Below are 20,824 nucleotides of genomic sequence, written 5' to 3'. Positions count from 1 at the left end.
CTGGGCTTCCAAAGGCAAGCGCCAATCAGAGAAGGTGGAGAGGAGATGGGAGAATGGTTTGGAACCTGTGTAGGGCGATCGTCCCCCGTGGAGAGGGGCAGGCGGAGAGGTGGGGGCCCTGGAGGCAGAGTCCCATTGCCATTAGGAGTGCTTGGAGATCCCAGGTGCTCCTGGATGATATTAATGCATCTATATGAATATTAATAGCATGGCCATGAATATTAATGACAATAATAAACAAGTGTGAGGATTATTTTTAAAGAGGGCTGCTGCTCCAGCTGTTGCCTCCCTTCATTAATAAGCTGCTGAGATTCTCAGCCATCCTTTCCCCAGACCTCTGGCAAGACCCAGTGGCATCCTCACGACCTCTGTCTGCGTAGGGGTGAGCTGAAAGAGCACTTTTCCAACATTTTGGATGGAAAGAGAATCAATGCAGGAAATTCTGAGTTTCCGTCCAAGGAGGCCTGGGCCATGTGAATGGGCATGGGGCAAAGGAAGGATGAATCGGCTTGTGTATGGGAGCCAGCTGTGAGGACCCTACTTCCTTCCCTCGCAGGCCTGAGGCCCCAGCCGTCTGCATCCCCAGAGGAGGCTGGGCCAGGAGGGGGTTTGCAAGGGACCAATCTCTTGCAAAGGTGGTGAGAGGAATTACCCTGCTAAAGTGGTCATGAATTATAGAAAGGAAGAGGGGGGAGGAAGGCCCAGAATATCATATGTGTAAATAAAACGGAGTGGCGGCCAGACATGAAAGCCAGCCACCAAGCTCTTGCACCCACAGAGCCCCTTCTCCTGTGGACCCACCTCCTGCCAAGTTCTACCACAAGTCACTTCCAGCCTCCTTCTTCAAAGGATTTGTTAATAAGTCAATGACGGAACATCTAAAGGGGAAAAATATTTCTCTTTATAGTTGAAGATAATTGTCCCAGGAAAAAAAAAACAACAAACCTTTAATTACAACTCACATGGAGAAAGCTTGATTTGTGGGCAGAGCCCAAATGCTGAGGAGCTGGATGTAAAATATTTGTAATATTTAGGGAACCTAGAGTTTTACATAAAAGTAAACAGCATTGCCTGAAGGCACAATTTCCAGCAACACAATAAAATGTGCAGTGAATTTATGGCGGCCATCCATTAGCTCTTACCAAGGCAACGTCGCCCCTATCTGTCGTCCATCATTATAATAGAGGGTTAATGCACCGAATTTACATAAAAAAGTCATATTGTCTGCATGAATTATTTACACTCGAAGCTGTTTTTACAGCTTGGTTTCAAGCTGGATTCTGGGAGAGATTCTGCCAGTAAATTACTCTGTGGAGACCTGGTTCTATAACTGTGCGCAGAGCCGGCAATGAAAAGAAAGGAAAATGGGCAGGCCCTGGCGGGTCGTTGGTGCTGACGCCTCTCGGGTGGGGGCTGGAGGCAGTGGTGGAGGCTTCTGGAGGTGGCTGGATGTTGCTGCAGATGGGACTCTGCCTCTGGGCCTGTAGTTTCACGGTTGCCACCCAGCTGCCTGTGTGGCCAAAGTGAGTTCAGGCCCAGAGAACCACAGCAGTCCTCCAGAGGTGTCTGAGGGCTCTTGGTGGCCAAAATCTAAGGCCTTTTAGGGATTAGGGGGAGGCCTGCAGAGGGGGAGACGCTGCCGCGAGTGTTGGAGCAGGAACCCAACTCAGCAGTGTGAGCCAGACCCATCACTCCATTGTACAGATGGGAAGATGGAGGCCTCAGGAGGCACCTACTCAAGAGGCGAGAAGTCTGTTCATCCCAGGTGGGCCTGGGGACTGTGGGAGGTACATGCACTTCAGACGTTGGGGGTGAGGGGGCTGGCATGGAGCATCTTTGGGACACACAGAGAAACAGAGTCTCCATGCCTCTCATCTCAGCTGTTATTGTTTTCCGGGACCTTTCCTTAACTGATGGCAGTTTAAGTGGTTGGGCTGGCATGGAATGCGCTGATTTATGCCACTGGGTTCTTAAATCTCTCGAGGTGTGGGGTACTGGGGAGAACTGCTCATGCTTCTAGGTGATATGGAGTTATGGGGAGCTGGTCGTGCAGTAGAAAGACCTGGATTTTTATTTATTTTTATTTATTTATTTATTTATTTATTTATTTATTTATTTTTGAGATGGAGTCTCACTCTGTCGCCCAGGCTGGAGTGCAGTGATACCATCTCGGGTCACTGCAACCTCTGCCTCCCGGGTTTTAGCGATTCTCCTGCCTCAGCCTCCTGAGTAGCTGGGAATACAGGCGCACACCACCATGCCTGGCTAATTTTTGCATTTTTAGTATAGATGTGGTTTCGCCATGTTGGCCAGGCTGGTCTCAAACTCCTGGCCTCACATGAGCTGCCCACCTCAGCCTCCCAAAGTGCTGGGATTATAGGCGTGAGCCACTGCCTGGATTTTTAATCCTGTGTCAGCTATGTGACCCTGGGTAAGCTTTGGACACTCAGTTTCCTCATCTGTAAAATGGGATTTCTAATCTCAGCCCTCCTAGACTGTCCCAAAGGAGTGGTAAGAGGCTCCAATGGGATAAAATACTTGGAAGGTATCTGGTGTGTCAGAAGCAAGGCCGCAGGTGACAGGGTTGGCAGAGGGAGGTGCTGAGGTCCAGGCTGACAGAGGAACTTGGAAAGAAGAGAGTGAAATGGACAGAGAGAGAGACAAGGCCAAACAATCAGACACAGAGAGGTGAAAGAATCATAGAGACAGAGAGATAGGGAGAGACAAAGAGCAAACCCACAGAAACACAGAGAGAGAGAGAGAGAGAGAGAGAGATGGGGGTGGTGTGAGGAAGAGACTGTGTTCCAGGAGAAAGAAGTCAGAGGCAAGGTCAAGCTGCTTAAGGCTCCGACTGCCTGGAGTCCTGTGGATGCCTTTCTGGCCAGTGAAGAGGTTGGCAGGGCAGGGCCCACCGTGGGGCCCGTGCCACCTCTTGCCTGGACCCTCTCCCTCCTTCCAGGCCAAGAAGTGCCTGGGCTTCTCTCTGGCCTGGGGAGTCCTTTCTCTTCTCCCTTTGCTTTCCTTACAGCACAAGGAGGCCAGAGCTGGAAGCCAGGGCCCTTCCTCCTCCATCCCCCAGCACCTGGGATGGGCGTGTGCTTGTTGCTGTCGCCGTGCTCTTGTGCTCTCGTCTCCCACTCCTGGAGCAGCCACAACAGGTCCCAGGGGCCTGGAGACAACAAATGGCTCCCTGCTGATGGGCTGCTCGCCGCCTCCTGCCTGCCAGCCAGTCCCGCTGCACACCGGCAGATAATCAAGTAGGGCAGGGGAACCTCTCCTGCCCACGGTGGTGTGATTTAAAGCTGAACTTTGCTTTATTTCATCCCCTGGAGAAACAGGATTTAGATTGTAAATCTCTTCCTTCCTGAGAACATGCATATACACATAGGTGCACACACACTTGCATACACACATAAGGGTGTTCACCCACTGCAAACTTAAATACTTACAAACATGTCCACCCATTTCCACACCACACATGCACGCAATCACGCACGATGCATCTGCATGTGCAAACAGCTCACGGCCACAGGTAAGGGCAGGAGGAAAATTTATCAGTGGCTAGAATGGCTGTGATGTATGGGGTGGGTGGAAGATGGTGAAGTGGACAAGGGATGCTGAAATTGCAAGAAACTCTCTAGACCTCACCCTGCCTTGTTACATGGGGGAGGAATGAGGTTCGTGCTGTTGCATGAAGGTGTGTGCTTCTGTGTGTGTCCTTGTGTGCAAGCGTGTGTGTGTATCTGTGAGTGTTTTGCAAGTGTGAGTGTCTTTGTTGAGTGCTGAGGTTGATAGTCTATGGACAGTGCTGCATCGTGCTGGCCTTGGGACTGGACTCAGGATGGGACTGGTGTCCACAGTGCTACCGCCATGCCCAGACTCAGGACCAGACTGGTGTCCACAGCACCACTGTCATGCTGTGGGCCTCGGGCAAGCTGTCGCTTTTCTCCGGGCTCCAGCTTCTGCTGGTTCCCCAGGCATCTGCCAGTTCTGACTGTCTAGTTTCTCTGTGTGACCTTGAGGGTGTGTTTCTCCAAGGCTTGAATGAGCTGGGCTTGGGGTGTGCGTGTGTGTTTGGCGAGCATTTGCGTGTTGATGCTGGGTATGTTTGTGTGCATGTTCATGTGTCGATGTGTTGTAGGTATGTTTGTGCATGTGTTTTTGTCTGCATGTGGGCGTATTTGTGTGTTCAGGTGAGTGTACTTAGAGCAGCGAGGATGCCATGCACCTGTGTTTGTATTGTGAGTCCGTGTAGAGTCCGGGGTGAGCGTGTGTGACAGTGAGCTTGGGAGGTGACCTGCAGGTGTGTGTTTGCCTAGTGGGAGGGTTTATGAGGGTGGATACGGGAGGCTCCCCATTCTTACTTCTCTGCTTTCATCTTCTCCATAACATTGATCACCATTGGACACACTGTGTATTAATAGTTACTTCTTTGTTTATGGTTTCTCTCCTGAAAGCTAGAATGTAAACCCCATGAAGGCAGGAGTTTTACCTGTTTTGTTCATGGCTGTATTCCCATGATTAGAACAGTCCCTGGCACATGGTGGTGTAGCAGATGTCCAAGGACATTCATTGAATGAATGAATGAATAACTTAATCATCTCCTTCAAGAGTTCCCTTAAGTGTCACTCTCTGAATCAGTGTTGATCACTCCACTTAAAATTTCTGCCCGCCCTGGCAGATCACGAGGTTAGGAGATTGAGACCATCCTGGCTAACATGGTGATACCCCGTTTCTACTAAAAATACAAAAAGAAAATTAGCCAGGCGTGGTGGCGGGTGCCTGTAGTCCCAGCTACTCGGGAGGCTGAGGCAGGAGAATGGCGTGAACCCGGGAGGCGGAGGTTGCAGTGAGCAGAGATCGTGCCACTGCACTCCAGCCTGCGCGACAGAGTGAGACTCCATCTCAAAAAAAAAAAAAAAAAAAAATTCTGCCCGCCCCTCCCCACAGCTCTCCAGTTCTTATGTTGTTCTCATTTTTCTTTTTTAAATTACCTTCCAGTATACCAAGTGATTTACTAATTGTCATTTACTTTTTATTTTTATTTTTTGAGTGGGAGTCACGCTGTGTCACTCAGACTGGAGTGCAGTGGTGCGATCTCAGCTCACTACAACCTCCGCCTCCTGGGTTCAAGCAATTCTCCTGCCTCAGCCTCCCGAGTAGCTGGGATTACAGACGCACACCACCAAGCCCAGCTAATTTTTCTATTTTAGTAGAGATGGGGTTTACCATGTTGGCCAGGCTGGTCTTGAGCTCCTGACCTCAGTTGATCCACCCGCCTTAGCCTCCCAAAGTGCTGGGATTACAGGCGTGAGCCAGCACGCCTAGCTTTGTTTATTTGTTATGTACTATCCTAAGTTTTTAAAGTTGTTAGTATCCCTGTTAGAATGAAAGCCCAAGCAAAGAGTGGAACCTTTCTTCAGTTTGTCCACTGATGTCTTCCGGGTATCTGGAACAGTGCCTGGTAACTGGCAGGTGCGTAATCGATATTTACTGAGTGGATGGATGGGATTCTGTGTGTCATGAGGGCATGAGTGGGCTTTTGAAGTATTTTGTGTGAATGTGTTTATAAAGTGTGTTGGTGGGTGTGTGATAGTGAAGGGTCAAGGACTGCATGTTTCTTTCTTTTTTTTTTTTTTTGAGATGGGATCTCACTCTGTCACCCAGGCTGGAGTGCAGTGGCACAATCTCTGCTCACTGCAACCTCCGCCTCCCTGGGCTCAAGTCATTCTCCCACCCCAGTCTCCCTAGTAGCTGGAATTATAGGTGTGAGTCACCACACCTGGCTAATTTTTTTTGTATTTTTTGGTAGAGATGGGGTTTTGCCACATTGCCCAGTCTGGTCTTGAGCTCCTAATGAGCTCAAGTGATCCACCCACCTTGGCATTCCAAAGTGCTGGGATTACAGGCGCGAACCACCATGCCCAGTCAGGACTGCATTTTTAATGATGTGGGTGACTGTGTTTGATGATGTGGGTAACTATGTCCTTTGAGGCCCAAGGGCAAGTCTCTGATAGAGCCTGTCAGGTTTGGGGTATCCTGCTTGGGTATTGCTCAAAGGTTTGCCAACAGACCCATGAATGGCTTCCCTAGGAATCTCTAGGAATCTTTTCCTTGATGGGCTGCAAACCTGGTGGCTGCAAACCTGAGCCCCGTCCCTGGCAGCCTCCTGGGTCCACCCCTTCCTTTTCCCATGGGCACATCTGGGCCTCATGCTTAGAGAACTCCCTCACCCTGCAGCACAGTCTGAGCTCTGGGCTGGGAGGCATCAGGAGAAGGGCAAAGGCTATAGTAAGTGTTGGAGGACAGCCACATGGGCAGCAGCTGGCCTCAGCACCTGGACAGTCTGGGAAGAGGGGTCTTGGGGTGCCACTTGGGCAGGGGGTAATCCTGGCACCAGGGATTCGGAGGCAGTGGTCAGTTCAGAGGCATCAGGGTTTGGTGGCAGGTGGCCAAGCCCTGATGAGGGGTTGGAAAAGAGGGTCCAAGCTGGCCCTATGCTTAGGCTGTGGGGGCATCAGGGGCCCAGGCATCAAAGAGTTTAGGGTGTGATGTGGGCTTGGGGGCCAACATGAAAAGCCCACTGTTTCAGTCTTCAGGGAGTGGTGGGGTCTGCGCCTCAGTCCAGTCTCGTTTAATGTGAAGGTGGTGGGCACAGAGCGGCTGGGAGGTGGGGTGAGGGGAGGCCACCCTGTGGACGACAGTGTCAGGACCTAGAAGGCACTCAACCAAGTGAAACTTTGGGCAGAGGCTGAAAGACACATGCAGCAAGGCCAGAGGCGACATGCCCCCTTAGGCCAGCATTTAGGAAATACTCTCTAATACATGAGTGTGATGGTCAGGGTCAGACAGCTGCACTCAGCTTTCAACTCTCCAGCTGTGTGACCTTGGGAGGGTTATGTAACCTCTCTGAACCTCAGTTTCCTCCTAGGCACAATGCAGATACTTTAAAAAAAAAAAAATCTCATGGTGAGATTGGAAGGATCAAGTTGTCATTACTACTGTTATTCTTGTTATTTAAAAAGCTGTACAGGTCCAGGAAGGAAGGACTGTCTTGACAGGAATTCAGACAAAAAAGATCCAGGGTTTTGGCCAATCTCAAATTAGTATGAGGGTCTAATATGGATGGTGAGATCTGTGACATATAAAAGAAGGCAGTGATCCCTGGAGCCAACATGGGTTCACCAAGACCGGGCACAGCTCTTAGGTTCTTGACAGCTTAATGACTCGTGGGTAAAGAAAACGAGCCGGCATGGGTGGAGAGGAATCTGTGATTTATTGAGCACCAATTGTGTGCTGGACACTTCATGCATATGGTTTTATTTAATCCTCATGAGCTGTGGATTAAACAAGACGTGACAATCTCCATTTTACTGATGAGAAACTGAGTCTCCGGGAAGTGACTTGCCCAAGGTGGTTGGAGCTAGGATTCAAATCTGGATCTGTCTAACCCTTTCTGCCATATCATACTGTCTCCTAAGATGCTGGGTAGAGTCCCTCGTGGCTCTTGAGGACATGAAGGATGTCTGAGAGGGCACAAAGGGGGCTCCCATTGGGCCAAACAACAGCCATGAAATGTTCACGTAAGTGTAACCAGGTCAGTCTACAAAAGGCCTCTAGACACTGCCATGGGACTGTCCACCCTGCTTTGATCAGTCTATGCCAAGGACCTATAAGAAGACATGGAGGGTGCAGGCCTATAAAAGTTGGAGGTGGTAGAAAGCTCCAAGGGATAGAGAAAATCTCAGCAGAATCAGGATTTAGAAAGATCTTGACAGGCTGGCGTGGCAAGGTGAATTTAGCATGAAGAAATATCACAGGGAAAAATGCTGAGGCCCATCTTGACTACAGGAAAAATTGTAGAAGGATGGGCAGCTCAAGAGAAGGATTTAGAAGCTCAAGTGCCAGTAAGTTCAGTATGAGTCGGTAGGCTACATTGATAGAAATATGTTGTTTGGGACAAGGGAGGGGGGCCTCTCTCTAGCCTCAGTTCACACTCTGCCCTGGGGCAGTTTCTACTGTACATATTTGAAGGTCATGTGCTATTTTCTGTTTTTCCAGTTCTTTCCCTTTCTTTTCAAGTTCTTAGGGGAGGCAGAGTCCTTCCGGAGTTTGACCCTTGGATTCCATCCAGAGCAGCCTCCAAAATGACACCTTTGAAGGTGGGAAAGACACTGCAGATTCTCTGGGTTTTTGTTTGAAGTCTGTCTTGGATTTGTTATTTATGCCCAATTACCCTCAGTCCAGGGAGCAGAAAGTGCTGGTCTCTGAATGTTCTGGAACAGGGAGAGCTCCTGGTTCCCTAGTTCCCACTGGCCAGGTGTATCCACTCCTTTTGCAGCTGTCTCCTTCCCTTCTTGAGCGCCCTTTGCCCGGTGGTCAGTGGCTTGCCAGGGCCTGGCCAGGCTGGTTCTCCTATGCTGGAGGCGGGGCAAGAGGAGGGAGCCTTGCAGCTGCTCACATTGGGGCTGGATCTCTGCTTGAGCTGGGATGTCACCTGCCAAGCTGAATTCGGCACAGGAAGCTCCTGGCTGGAAGACGCGCTGTTTAATTTGGAGATTCTGTTCCACTCTGAAATGTGCTTCTCCTGGCAGCTGCAATGAAGTGAAGCTGTTGAGCTTCCCTCTCTTATGCCAGAATCACAGCCACTTTTTCCTGAGAAAGAAACAGAGCTACAGACAGTTTTACTCATTAAATACTTTTTTTCCTCTTAAATCTGTTTTTGTAATTTTTTTTTTCTTGCGTGAACGGAAAAGTAAAACGGGTGTTATTGAAATAAACAAGGCGTTTGTGATGGGAAGGTTAAAGCAGATTGTTGGGGGTGGGGAAGGGGGTTGGAAACACCCCACGTTTCTGCATGCAGGCTGCTCATAGCCTGTTGAGGATGAGAGTGAGAGAAAGTATTCATGAGGCTGCCCCTCTTCCAGCCCAGAGGAGTCAATTTCTCCAAGTGTCCTGGGCTTCAGTGAGAAAGGCAGTGGAGAAGGGCGCTCTCATTTATTAAGGGCCCACCATATGCTACGCCTGTAATATGGGTGAGCTCATTCAGTCCTCATAGCAACCCTGGGTGGTAGGACCTATTTTACAGATAAGGAAGGTTGAGGCTCAGATGACTGAAGGTCAACCCTGCAGGGCATACAGAGCTGGGATTTGAACCTCCATCTGTCTGACCTCTGACACAGTGCTGTTTTTGGCTATACTTTGCTACCCTGAGCAGTTGTGTATCGAGCTGGGAGATGTAAAGGGAGGAGAAGAAAGAAGATGAAGAGACACCAGCCAGCCTTGAGTGGACATCCTGCCTGGTGAAACTGAACGAGACACTGACCGCATGTGAGTGAAACAAGCCCTAGTTGCTGGGCTCCGACAAACATGGGTGGTTTGGGGAAGGGTGTGTAAGAGTGGGTGTGGAGGGTTTTGGCCTGATAATGAAGGTAGGCTTCTTGGAGATAGAGGACCCTGAAAGTTGAGTGGAGTTGAGGGAACAGCCTGGCAACATCTTCGGCAAAGGCAGGCAAGGTGTGAGTATGGCTCTGGTGAGAGCAGGTAAGTTTGAGTGAAGTAGTGATGGTTGTGGTGAGAATATCCATGTTGGCAGAGGGGGATCAGGTTGGAAGATGTAGTGCAAAAAAGAGCCCTGAGCTGGGAAGCAGGTGCCCACTTCTTGCCATGGCTCTACCATTGACTTGCTGTGTGAACTTGGGCTAGTCCTCTTCCCTCTCTGGGCATCCAATTTTCTGTCTGTAAAATGGTAGAATTGGACTACAGGATCCCTAAAGACCTTTGCAGGGTCCTAAGGAGAAAGAAGGTGACCACAGTATCCAGAGGGCCTTGAATATCAAGACTGGGCATTAGAATCATGAAATGTTAGGACTAAAAGGATCTCCAGGAATCATCCACTTAAACTATCTTCCTTTACATCCTAAAGGATGAGTGGGAGTTATCAGGCAAAGGAAAGCAAAAGATGGAAGAGGGAAAAGAGGGCATTCCAGGCAGGAGGCATAGCATGAACAAAGGCATGGGTGGAGGCACCGTGCAGTGAACATTAAGCAGGCTGATGTTGAAGATTAAAGACCAATGTGACCGGGTGCAGTGGCTCACTTCTGTAATCCCAGCACTTTGGGAGGCTGAGGTGGGTGGATCACCTGAGGTCAGGAGTTCGAGATCAGCCTGGCCAACACGTATTCTGTAAAAATACAAAATTTAGCCGGGTGTAGTGGCGCACACCTATAATCCCAGCTACTTGGGAGGCTGAGGCAGAAGAATCACTTGAACCTGGGAGGCAGAGGTTGCAGTGAGCCAAGATGGCACCACTGCACTCCAGCCTGGGTGACAGAGTGAGACCCTGTCTCAAAAACAAAAACAAAAACAACCCACAAAAGACCAATGTGGGGTGTGGGAGGAGGCAAGTCATCAGTTAGGAGAGGGAGATGGGATCAGACCTTGGGAGGACCAAGGGGATTTGATTCCATCCTTTGGGTAATGGGGACTCATTGAAGCTGTGGGAGTGACATGCTCAGAGGTACAATTTTGAAAGATCACTTTGGCAGCTTTGTTGATCTTGGATTTGACAGGGGCTGGGAGCAGATACAGGCCAAGGATACATGCTGACAAGACAGGTCAGGAAGCTGTGTGTCAGTTCAGCAGGAGATGGTGGTGGTCCGTCAGGGTGGCAGAGTGGGGATGCTGAGGATAGCACCTGTTCACAAGGTATTTGGGAAGTGGAATAGATAGGACTTGTTGATTGACTGGATATGGGGAGTGGGGAAGGTGAAGAGACGAGGACTCTCAGGTTCTGGCTCGGTGATATTCACTGAGACAGGACACAGAGGAGGAGAGAGGGATTTTTTGGGAACAAAGATGAGCTGAGTTTTAGATTTGGTGAGTCTGAGGTATCAATGGAACAGTGTATAATGTCTCATTCATTCATTAATTATTTACTGAGCACTTACTATGTGCCAGCCATGCCTGGATACTGCTTTTCTGTAGCTGTCAGCCTAGAGGGGCATTCAGAAAGCTCTTCTGTACATTGAATATTGAGCTGCTGAGCTTTTACCCATTGGCCTTCTTCTGCCCTTCAGGACTTCACTGGCGTCTACTCTCCTTCAGAGATTAGAGATCAGTGATTGTGGTTCCGTGCATCATCTTTGTTTCTGGGAACATGGAGCTATGGAGGGAATGTGGACTTTAGAAAATTATAAAGGCCTGGATTTCAGCCCAAGTACCTTTTGTATGATCTCATTTGTTAGGTGGGTTTACTGACACCTTTTGTTTTTGTTTTTTTGAGATGGAGTTTTGCTTTGTCCCCAGGCTGGAGTGTAGTGGTGCCATCTTGGCTCACTGCCACCTCCACCTCTGGGTTCAAGTGATTCTCCTGCCTCAGCCTCTAGAGTAGCTGGGATTACAGGCATGTGCCACCACACCCAGCTTTTTTTTTTTTTGTATTTTTAATAGAGACAGGATTTCATCATGTTGGCCAGGCTGGTGTCAAACTCCTGGCCTCAAGTGATCTGCCCACCTCAGCCTCCCAAAGTGCTGGGATTACAGGCATGAGCCACCACACCCGGCCTAACAACACCTCTTTTACAGACAGTAGAGTGCTGGAGGGGTTTCCTACTGGCTAACAGAACCAAACGAGGGCATCTTTTCCCAATTCTGCATGCATTGACATCCCATTGGTAGTTTGAAATTGACCATCGTGGGTGTATTTACACCATAGAAATTGGCAAATGCTACAAATCAGGACTCCTTTTTTCTTTCAGAAAGCTGGTTGGTTAATATTTACCAGCTAACAGTAAATATTTATTGCATATAGAGTTATGGTTTGGATGATGGACATAGAGCACCTGGCACATGGTACCCAGATATACACACATAAATAAGTGTGACTACCTTTTCCTTTGATGTTTCCTCTCTGTGGGAAAACTGTTGCTTCATCTGCTCACAATAACAACTTCCCTTCCACAAGGGCCTGCTCCTCTCTTTTCTCAAACAACATGGTCCCAAGTGAAGCTGCCATTTTCTTACTCCTCTTGGCCGCCATAGTGGGGTAGAGTCAAAAGGATGGGGATTTTGGAGTCTCATGAGACTAAATTTGAAACTTGGCTTTGCCTCCTACTAGCTGCATAATGACCCTGGGCAAGAAATTTAATCACTCTGAACCTCAATTAAGTCACCTGTAAACTGGGGATGGGCATGCCTCCCTCATTAAGTTGTTGTAAAGATAAAATGAGGTAATGGGTACACGAGGGCCTGGCATTGAGGCAGCAGTTTCAGTGAGAGCTTGACCCATGCTGGCTTCCTTCCCCTGAAAAGTCCAGTGTGGACTTGGGAAACAGCTCTGACGATGGGGTTGGGGGTGGGAGAGGGAGGAACTGGGGCTGCAGCCTTGGGAAGGATGGTTCCTGGTGGAACATGTAGGTCGAGAGAGGCTGTGGGCCATAGGACCTTCCAAATGTATTCCGAGTGCGGTGGAGGGGAACTCCCCTGGCCACAGTTCATGCTTCCAGGGCCCCCACCTGCAGATCTGCAGATCGACTCCTATCATCAGCTCGGCTCGTGCGTTTCTGGGGCGGCTGCGGCGGCCTGGGCTGCCCTGATTTACCACCCCAGCCCCAAGCAGATTAAATCACCCAGAGTCATTTGAATTTTACCTGGCCTTGTCACACAAATCTTAGAAACTGCTGTCTGGCAAGAAAACTTTCCCTGTACTTTTTGGAGGAAGACTAAGAGCTCTAGAAATTGAGGTGAAGTGGAAAAAGGAGGTGGTTCCAGGGGGGGTTTCTGCATCTTCAGGTCAGACCAATGTTGCAGGTTAGAGGAGGGATTGTGGTGTGTGTGTGTGTGTGTGTGTGTGTATGAAATTGCTGCAGAGGCCTCTGGGACAATGTTGTTTCTGGCTGTGTGACATAGGGCAAGTCACTTAACCCCTCTGAGTCTCACAGGACTGTGGTGAAGGTCAAAAGGGCTAGCTTGTGGAAAGTGCTTTGTAGGCTTCAATCAGTTCTGTGATAACTAATTGGAAAGATGAGACAAATGACTACATAAATAAATTATATATGGCAGTGGTTACCGTGTGTCAAGCAGAGTAAGAGCTCTAGGAGCCAAACGGAGGGGCATATTGCCAGAGGTCTGGGGCTTGACTTGGGCCTTAAAAGAAGCCTCAGGGAAGAGAAGTGGAAGAGGTTGTAGTACAAGTGAGGTTGTCGACACCACGTCTGTCTCCATCACTGTGTGTGTCTCTGAGGTGGGTCCTGATTGGTTTGGCCAATTCAGACAATGCCCCCTTCTCTGACCTTGGCACATTGGCTGGTTCCAAACCAATCATACATACATTCTCCTGGTCACTGGGATTGATTCAGATTGGCCCCATCAGACAGAAACTCAGGGTTTTGGTGAGTTGACTGGGGAAACACATCTAATCTCTTTGTATCTGGATCTGAATGAGGAAACATGTGGGCCTAGTTTCTGACAGGCATCTGGTGACTAGGAACACTAACCTGAGAATGTAGCCAACATATGGAGGTGGGAAGAACCTGGAAAATCACAGAAAAATGGAGTCCCAGCCCCAGTCAAACTGTGCCTGATGTCTGTTGCATCTGGAATATTGCATGAAGTAATCAATCTGCTTTATTAAGCCAGTTTGGATTTCATTTTTGTGTTACTTGCAACATAAAAACTGATACAGGAGGTGATGGAGGGATCTGAGTCGGGAGCTGAGAGCCTACTTGGTGTTAGGCAGCCAATGAGGAGACCCTGTAGGCGGGAGTAAAGGGTGGGTCGGGGTGCGTTGTGGGGTGAGGGTGGCTGAGGCCTATAGGAAATGAGACTAGAAGGAAGTTTGGGGTTGAATAATGGAAGGACTCAAATGCAAGATTAAGAATTTGGGCTTGATTTTGTAGGCAATGGGGTGTAGCTTCAGATTTGTGAGCAGAAGAAAGGAAAGGATAAGTGATGTGAACACAGTGATATTTTGGGAAGATCAACGTAAGAGTGGGATATATATATGTGTGTGTGTGTGTGTAGGATTAGAAAGAGAAATTGGGGGCTGAGACTTTAAAAATTATCATTTATGGATGCTACACATAGTTCATGTATTATCTCACTTAATCCTTAAAAGGGCCTCCCCCACCCCCCCCCCCTTTTTTTTTTTTTTAAAGCTGAGTTTCCAAAATCTTGGGTAACTTGACTAGATCATATAATCAGCAAATGGTGGAGGCAGGACTTGAACACGGGTCATCTGACTTCAAACCCTGTATCCTTATTCACCACATTTATGGTAACACAGTTGACAAATTAGGATGGGCTAGATAAGATAGTGGCTACGGAGATGGAGAGCATGAAACAAGAGATATTAGGTTGGTGAAGTTCTAGATGTTTTGTCATTAAAGTCAGAAACCAGATAAGGATAACCATTGTTATCAACATTTAAAAAACACTTTTCCAAAAGGGCTAGGCATTGCAATTAGATAAGAAGATGAAACAGAAAGTATAAATGTTGGGAGACAGGGGCAAATAATCATAGTTTGCAGATAAGATGATTATTTATCTGGAAAACTCAAGACAATATTCTGCAAAACAATCAGAAAAAATAGAGTTTAGTAAAATGGCCAGTAACAAAAAAATTTACACAAACTAACAGCTTTTCTATTTATAAAATGACTATCTAGAAGGTAAAATAAAAGCTCCATCCATACTGTAAAACACAAACACAAAATACCCGGAAATAAACTTTACCAAAAAATGTGAATTACATGAAGAAAACTCTTCTGAGTTTTAATAAATATGGTATATACCTAGCTCTTGAGTAGAAAGATTTAATACTTTAAGGATGTCAATTCTCCAAAACAAATGTATGAAATTAAGATAATCCAGTCAAGATCCCAACAGGATTAGAATTTGTTTTGACAAAAAAATTATGAAGCTAATCTGGAAGAATACCAAATGAGAATAAGGAAAATTCCAAAAAAGGAAAATGATGAATATTTACTCTATCAGATATTAAAATGTTTTATAAAGGCATAATATAATTAAAATTCTTATGTAGGAATAGACAGACAGATCGCTAGGACAAAATAGAGTCTAGAAATGGGCCCAGATATTTAAGGGAATTTTTGTTTGTTTTTGGAACAGAGTATCACTTTGTTGCCTAGGCTGGAGTCAGTAGTGTGATCTTGGCTCACTGCAGCCTCGACTTTTCAGGCTCAAGTGATCCTCCCACCTCAGCCTCCTGATTAGCTGGGACTACAGGCACACGCTACCACACCCAGCTAATTTTTTGGATTTTTTTGTAGAGATGGGGTTTTACCATGTTGCCCAGGTTGGTCTTGAACTCCTGGGCTCAAGTGATCTGCCACCTTGGCCTCCCAATGTGCTGGGATTATAGGCATGAGCTATTGCACCCAACCTTAAGGTATTTTTATATGATCAAACAGCATTTTAATTGAGTTGGGAAAATATGGGCTATTTTATAAATGGTGTTGGGATAATGGGCTAGCCATAGCAACACTCCTTATTGGGGTAAGAACTCTCTGACTTGATCTAATAAGCTCAAGCAATGAAGACCATGTGGCGTAAATATGAGTGCATATTTTGATCATCTTAAGATGGGGAAGGTTCTTCTAAGTATGACATGATATTTGAAATCATAAAAGAAAAGACTGATAAATTTGACTATATGAAAATTAAACATTTAAGTACCTTAAAGAACATTCCAAGAAAATTTTAGAAGAGTGGTGTGTGTGTGTACATATGACAAAAGTTTAATCTTATTTCTATTGTACAAAGAGCTCTTACAAATCACTAAGAAAAATATAAATATCTCATTAGACAAATGGGCAAAGGACATGAACAGGCAATTCACAAAGAAAATAACCACAAATGCCTGAAAAAACAAAAAGACATTTATTTTCCCCTCCCTATAATCTTAGCAATGCCAATAGAAACAAGCATCATTTGCCTTCTGTTGATCTGGCCAAACATTAACGCTGACAAAACCCAGGCTTGATGAGGGTCTGGACTGATATGTGGGCACGGTTGATGAGAATTTTGTTGTTGTAAGCTTTCTGAAGGACAGAGTGGCAAAATTAGAAATAGTATACCCTTAATTGCAGCCATCTCATTTATTGAATTTTATTCTAAGGCAGTTGTTGCAAAAATGAGCAAAGAGAATATGCACAAGGATATTTATCACAACATTGTTTATGAGAACAAAATTCTCACAACATCCTAAATGATCATCGGTAGAGACCCAGTTAAATAAAGTATGATACATACATATAATGGAATACTATGAAGTAATTAAAATAATTTTGTAGAGCTCTATTTATTGACATAGAAAGATGTCTAGGACATACTGTTGAGAGAGAAAAGCAGGTGTCAGCGAGAACAGTATGTATAATACAATTCCTCGTCTATAAAATTATATACATAGATCTCTATGTGTATATATGCATAGAGATATGTCTGGAAGGCTGTTCACCAAAATTCTTGGAGTGGTTATATCTGGGAGGTAGGATTTTTACTTTCTTTTTTGTACTTTTAAGTATTGGTTAGATTTGTTTTTTTATAATGAAGATATATCATGTTTTTAAATCAGAACAAATAATAATTCTATTTGTAGCATTTTGGAAATAAGGTAGATACCAAATAGGAGGAATCAGCACGTGGTCATTTAACGGATGTGGATAAGGAGTCAAGACATAAGCCAGAAATTTGCCCCTTGGTGCCCAGAAGGCTCATGCATTATGGCAAACCCAGAGCAGGAGTTGATGCCGGAGGAAGAAGGAGGCCCTGGGTTTTCAGGGCTTTGTTCAGTGTCAGTGGCTGGTGGGCAGTACGGCTGCCTCTTAGAACGGGAGGGCCAGGGTGGGCTTTTCCCCAAGGACAGAACTAGGGATGAAATCTCAGAGGGAGAGAGTGCATTGGCAGGAGCAGGAGAGGGCTGGAAACTGAGCCTGGAACACAGCCATGGTGACAAGATGGGTGAAGAAATAGGATGCGTGGTCAGGAAGGCGGGGAGCTACAGGAGCATGGAGTGTCTCAGGATTCCATGGGTGTGGGGGCGAATTTCTAGGGAAAGGTCAACCATATCTAATGATGCAAAGGCATGGAGGCTGGGGAAAGGGCACAAGACGTGACAAATAGGAGCTTGTTGATGACCTTGGACAGAGCAGTTTCAGTGGAGGAATGAGGCTGTGCATTGTCGTGTGTGGGAGTTAGGGAGTTTGTTGTGGGAGAAAGGCGGATTTTAGCTTGGGGGAGCTGATTTAAGGGAAAGGGACTGAGCCTTGATTAGAGATGTCAATAACTGGCTCGTGTGCCTCCCTGCTCACTCCCCAGCCCTGGCAGGCATCACTAGTCATTCTGCCGAGCCCAGATGAAGCCATAAAATCTTCCTCCCAATAGCCAGCTCAGGGAGCCACTACCAGGTTCTTGGAGTTGGCTGCTGAGATGAACCTATTTTCCATGCCTGGGCTTGAACACATACTTGCAGGATGATGAGAAGAAACACATGGAAGGGGCGATGGAAGGAGCAGGAAAGCCGAGGCCTGTTGGAGCCAGCACATCCCATCCATGCAGGCATGGATGGTGAGCTCAGTCTGGGGAGGCTTCTGGGCCAGAGCCTGGATGAGTGGAGCACTCTGCCAGTGAGTCTGAGTTGACCAAGCACGAGAACAAGAGAACAAGTTTGTCCTTTTTGTGATGCTGTAAAAAGCATGGCTCATGGTTCACAGTTGGCTGTGTGTGAACTACCAGTTGGTGTGCAGATATTTGAGGACTCACCACGGCCCACGGCTGTCCAGAGAAGGCATCATGGGCACTCTGTTGTCTGGAACACTGAGCATGGAGGGGTCTGCCTGTGGGTGCCCGGGAGCAGAACGAGTTGTGGCTCAGTAGTGGCTTGTTGGGAAGACTTTTAAGGAACATATTCAGTGTGATTCGGCTGCTGGGCCTCCAATGGTGTTTTGATTGCATCAGTGGGAGCATGGGGTTCTGGATAGTGGAGATAAATGCTCTTTTGGACTCTCAGTGGCCAAAGCATCTCTGGAGCAGTGGAGAGAGGCAGACACATGGGCAGAGCTCACCCACAGAAAATGGCCAGGATCAAGGGAGGCTGGGGATCATGCCCATCTAGGAGAAATGCTCGAAGGAGCTCAGGCCAAGGAATTAGATGTTTGCTTTTAACCTGCCGAAGCAGTGCTTTCAAAAACATTCTCCTTGGAATCTTAGTTTCTTGAGGTTGTTTCACAGAAAAGGGTTCTATGAGCAGATGTGTTCATGAAATACAGCACCCACAGCTCAGTGCACATGAGTACAGTAAAGGCTCTGAGAAGTCCTGCAGCAAAGAAACTTGTTTAATGTAGAATTTTCTCAAGCTTATTCAACTACAGAAGCTTTTTAGTTCCTTATCGATTTACCTCCTGCAGGACTAGCGACTGACCTGGGGCAGAGAGAACAACGCATCCTGTGTTGTCCCAGACATACGGAATTGTTTGGGCAAATGTAGGAATGTTACCAAGAGGCAAATTTTGGCTCAGTTCAAGGAAGAACTTTGAAAGCAATTGCAGATGTTTAACCCATGAAAGAGGTGGTGAAGGAATTCGAGTTCCCAGAGGCCTCAAGCAGAATGTGGACTTAGCAGGACTCCTGCAGAAGGAAGCCAGGTTCTAGGGGGTTGTCATCATAGATTTCTGTGGTTCCATGAGTCCTGGGAGAGGGGCTCCTTGGCTGCCCTGCAGTGGTACTCCTCCCTCAGAGCCTGGAGCCTAGCTTGTATTGCTGTGTACGGCACCCAGGCGGACTTGGGATGCTTGAAATGAGCAGTCTGCGAAGGTAAGATGTGAACACACGAATATCCTCATTAAGTCCCAAATACACATCCCAAACTTTACATAACAGGAGCAGCAGCTGGAGACGCCCACAGCCCTAATTGCTTTTCTGTACTAAGAGAACGTCTTCTCTTCAGCTCTGCTTCTCCCATTCATTTAGGTAATTACTGGAGGGAGCCAGCTGCGGGAGGCTGGCGGGCAGGCAGGCGCATTTGTAACACCACCTAATGGGTGCCGCCATGAGGATGGGGTGCCGTGGGAGCTGGAGCCTGTCTGTGCTCTTCATGGGGAGTGGGGTGCTGAGGATGGGAGGCCAGCTGCTCGGCTTCAGTCCTGATCTCAATGGGCCCAAACTGAGCTGCCGGGATGGAATGCCTCTCCTCCCAGGGACTTGACAAGCACGATTCCAAGAAAGGACAGATCCAGAGCCAGGTACAGGCATGGGGAAGGGAATGCATGGAAGAATCGACTCTGCTCAACAAATTGCTCAAGATGCTTTCTCTGAATCTCATGCTGGGCTGGGGCACTGAGGCCGATCAATCAGGAAGAGCCTACTCTCTAAGCTCACAGGCCAGGGGAGGAAGCAGTCACGGACCAGAAAGGGCTGGGATCAAAGGAAGCTATCGGACTGGGGTGTACAGAGGACACAGAGACTGACTCTGTCTTGGTGACAGGGGATCTGGGAAGATGTCTTGGAATAAGACATAGTAGGATTGGGCCTTGGAAGTGTGCATGACCCTGCAGTTGGTGATCCCTTCTGCAAAATGGGGCCAAGGTAAACTTCCAGGCCCCAAAGTGACATCTGGTTTGTCCCCTTCCTTCCTGGTCCCTAGTAACCACCTGGAAATCATGAGGATCCTCTTGCGGTTTCTTTGCAGCTGGAGCCAGCCTGGAACCTGGGTCCTTGGTGGTTGGCCAGGGTGGGTGCCCTGGAAGAGTCAGTTTTGAGCCTGTCTTCGGAGGGGCCCTGGGAGGGCTGTGGCCTAAGCGCTCTGCCCACCAGGCTTCCTGTGGGTGGCAAGTGAAACTTTTCCTCTTGGTTCTCTCCCAGAAGCCAGCTTCATTCCCCCAGCCCCAAGTGGCGGCTCCTTGGGCCGGAAACAATGTGCTTTCTCCACGCCTTAGAGTGGAAGTCAGCAGTTTGGCACCGTCTGGCTGGCAGCCTCCACCGGCTTCCTTTGGCACTTTATTGGCAAAGGCGGTGACATTTCTTTCAGTTGGGTGGGTGGAGCTGTTATGCAAACTCCCGCTCTCCTCATTCGCCAGATGAATATTCATGACTCAGGCAATCTGTAGCAGCCAGACTTTCCTGAGGGCGGCAGCTTTTCTTCTCTTCCTCTCTCTCTTTTTCTTTCTCCTTCTCTCCTTCCCAGCTCTTTGGAAAGCTGAAGTGCAGCTATATTTAATTTACAAATACAGAGCCATTTAGCTTGCCTTTTGAGATGCAGGCACTGGGGAGGAGGTGCTGGGGAATGGGAACAGTGGTTGAGGAGTTTGGTCCTGACCCTGTGCCTCTAAGCTCCGGGGTCCAGCCCCTGGGCCCTAGATCCTGGGAAGCTTCGGGAGTCTGGAGCTTCTTGGAGCTTGGCCTCTTGGGGCCCTCAGGGCTGCAGGTACAGCAGCTCACGCCACCCCATTCCACACTGGCCTCTGAGGTCAACATGGAAATTCTCAGGCAATGATGCTTTCCTGCCCAATTCATGACCCGGGACCCACCGATACATCTGTTACTGCTTCTCCCCCTCTGCTCTCCCGTTTGTCAAGGCCCACCCAGACCCTGCTCCAAGCTCTAGGTGGAAGCCCAGAAGGCACTGGAGCATTTGCTAGTCATTGGCTTTCCAGGGAGAGAAACAGTCCTTATTTGGGGTCCAATTCCTTGGGGCCACATTACTCCCTTTCTAGGAAGGACAGGTCCCTAGCTTCCTTTGTCTCTTCCCAAAGAGGCACCCAGAACTCTGGCAGAGGGGTCAGAATTACCAGGATTTGCCAGGAAATGT

At 47.9% G+C, this 20,824-nt stretch overlaps 1 long non-coding RNA gene across 2 annotated transcripts in view; it reads left to right on the top strand.

The window, feature by feature from the left end:
• Nucleotides 1-20,824, top strand: part of LOC123569198 (uncharacterized) — a 73,806-nt gene that overhangs the window by 48,730 nt on the left and 4,252 nt on the right. For both annotated transcript variants that reach the window (XR_006692809.3, XR_012422334.1), the window contains exons 2-3: nt 8,083-8,162; nt 9,218-9,330. This is a non-coding gene — a long non-coding RNA (uncharacterized lncRNA). The remainder of the gene's footprint in view (nt 1-8,082; nt 8,163-9,217; nt 9,331-20,824) is intronic.

Source organism: Macaca fascicularis, chromosome 1, assembly GCF_037993035.2.
Source record: "Macaca fascicularis isolate 582-1 chromosome 1, T2T-MFA8v1.1".
NCBI lineage: Eukaryota > Metazoa > Chordata > Mammalia > Primates > Cercopithecidae > Macaca > Macaca fascicularis.
This window is presented reverse-complemented; position numbering and strand designations above follow the sequence as displayed.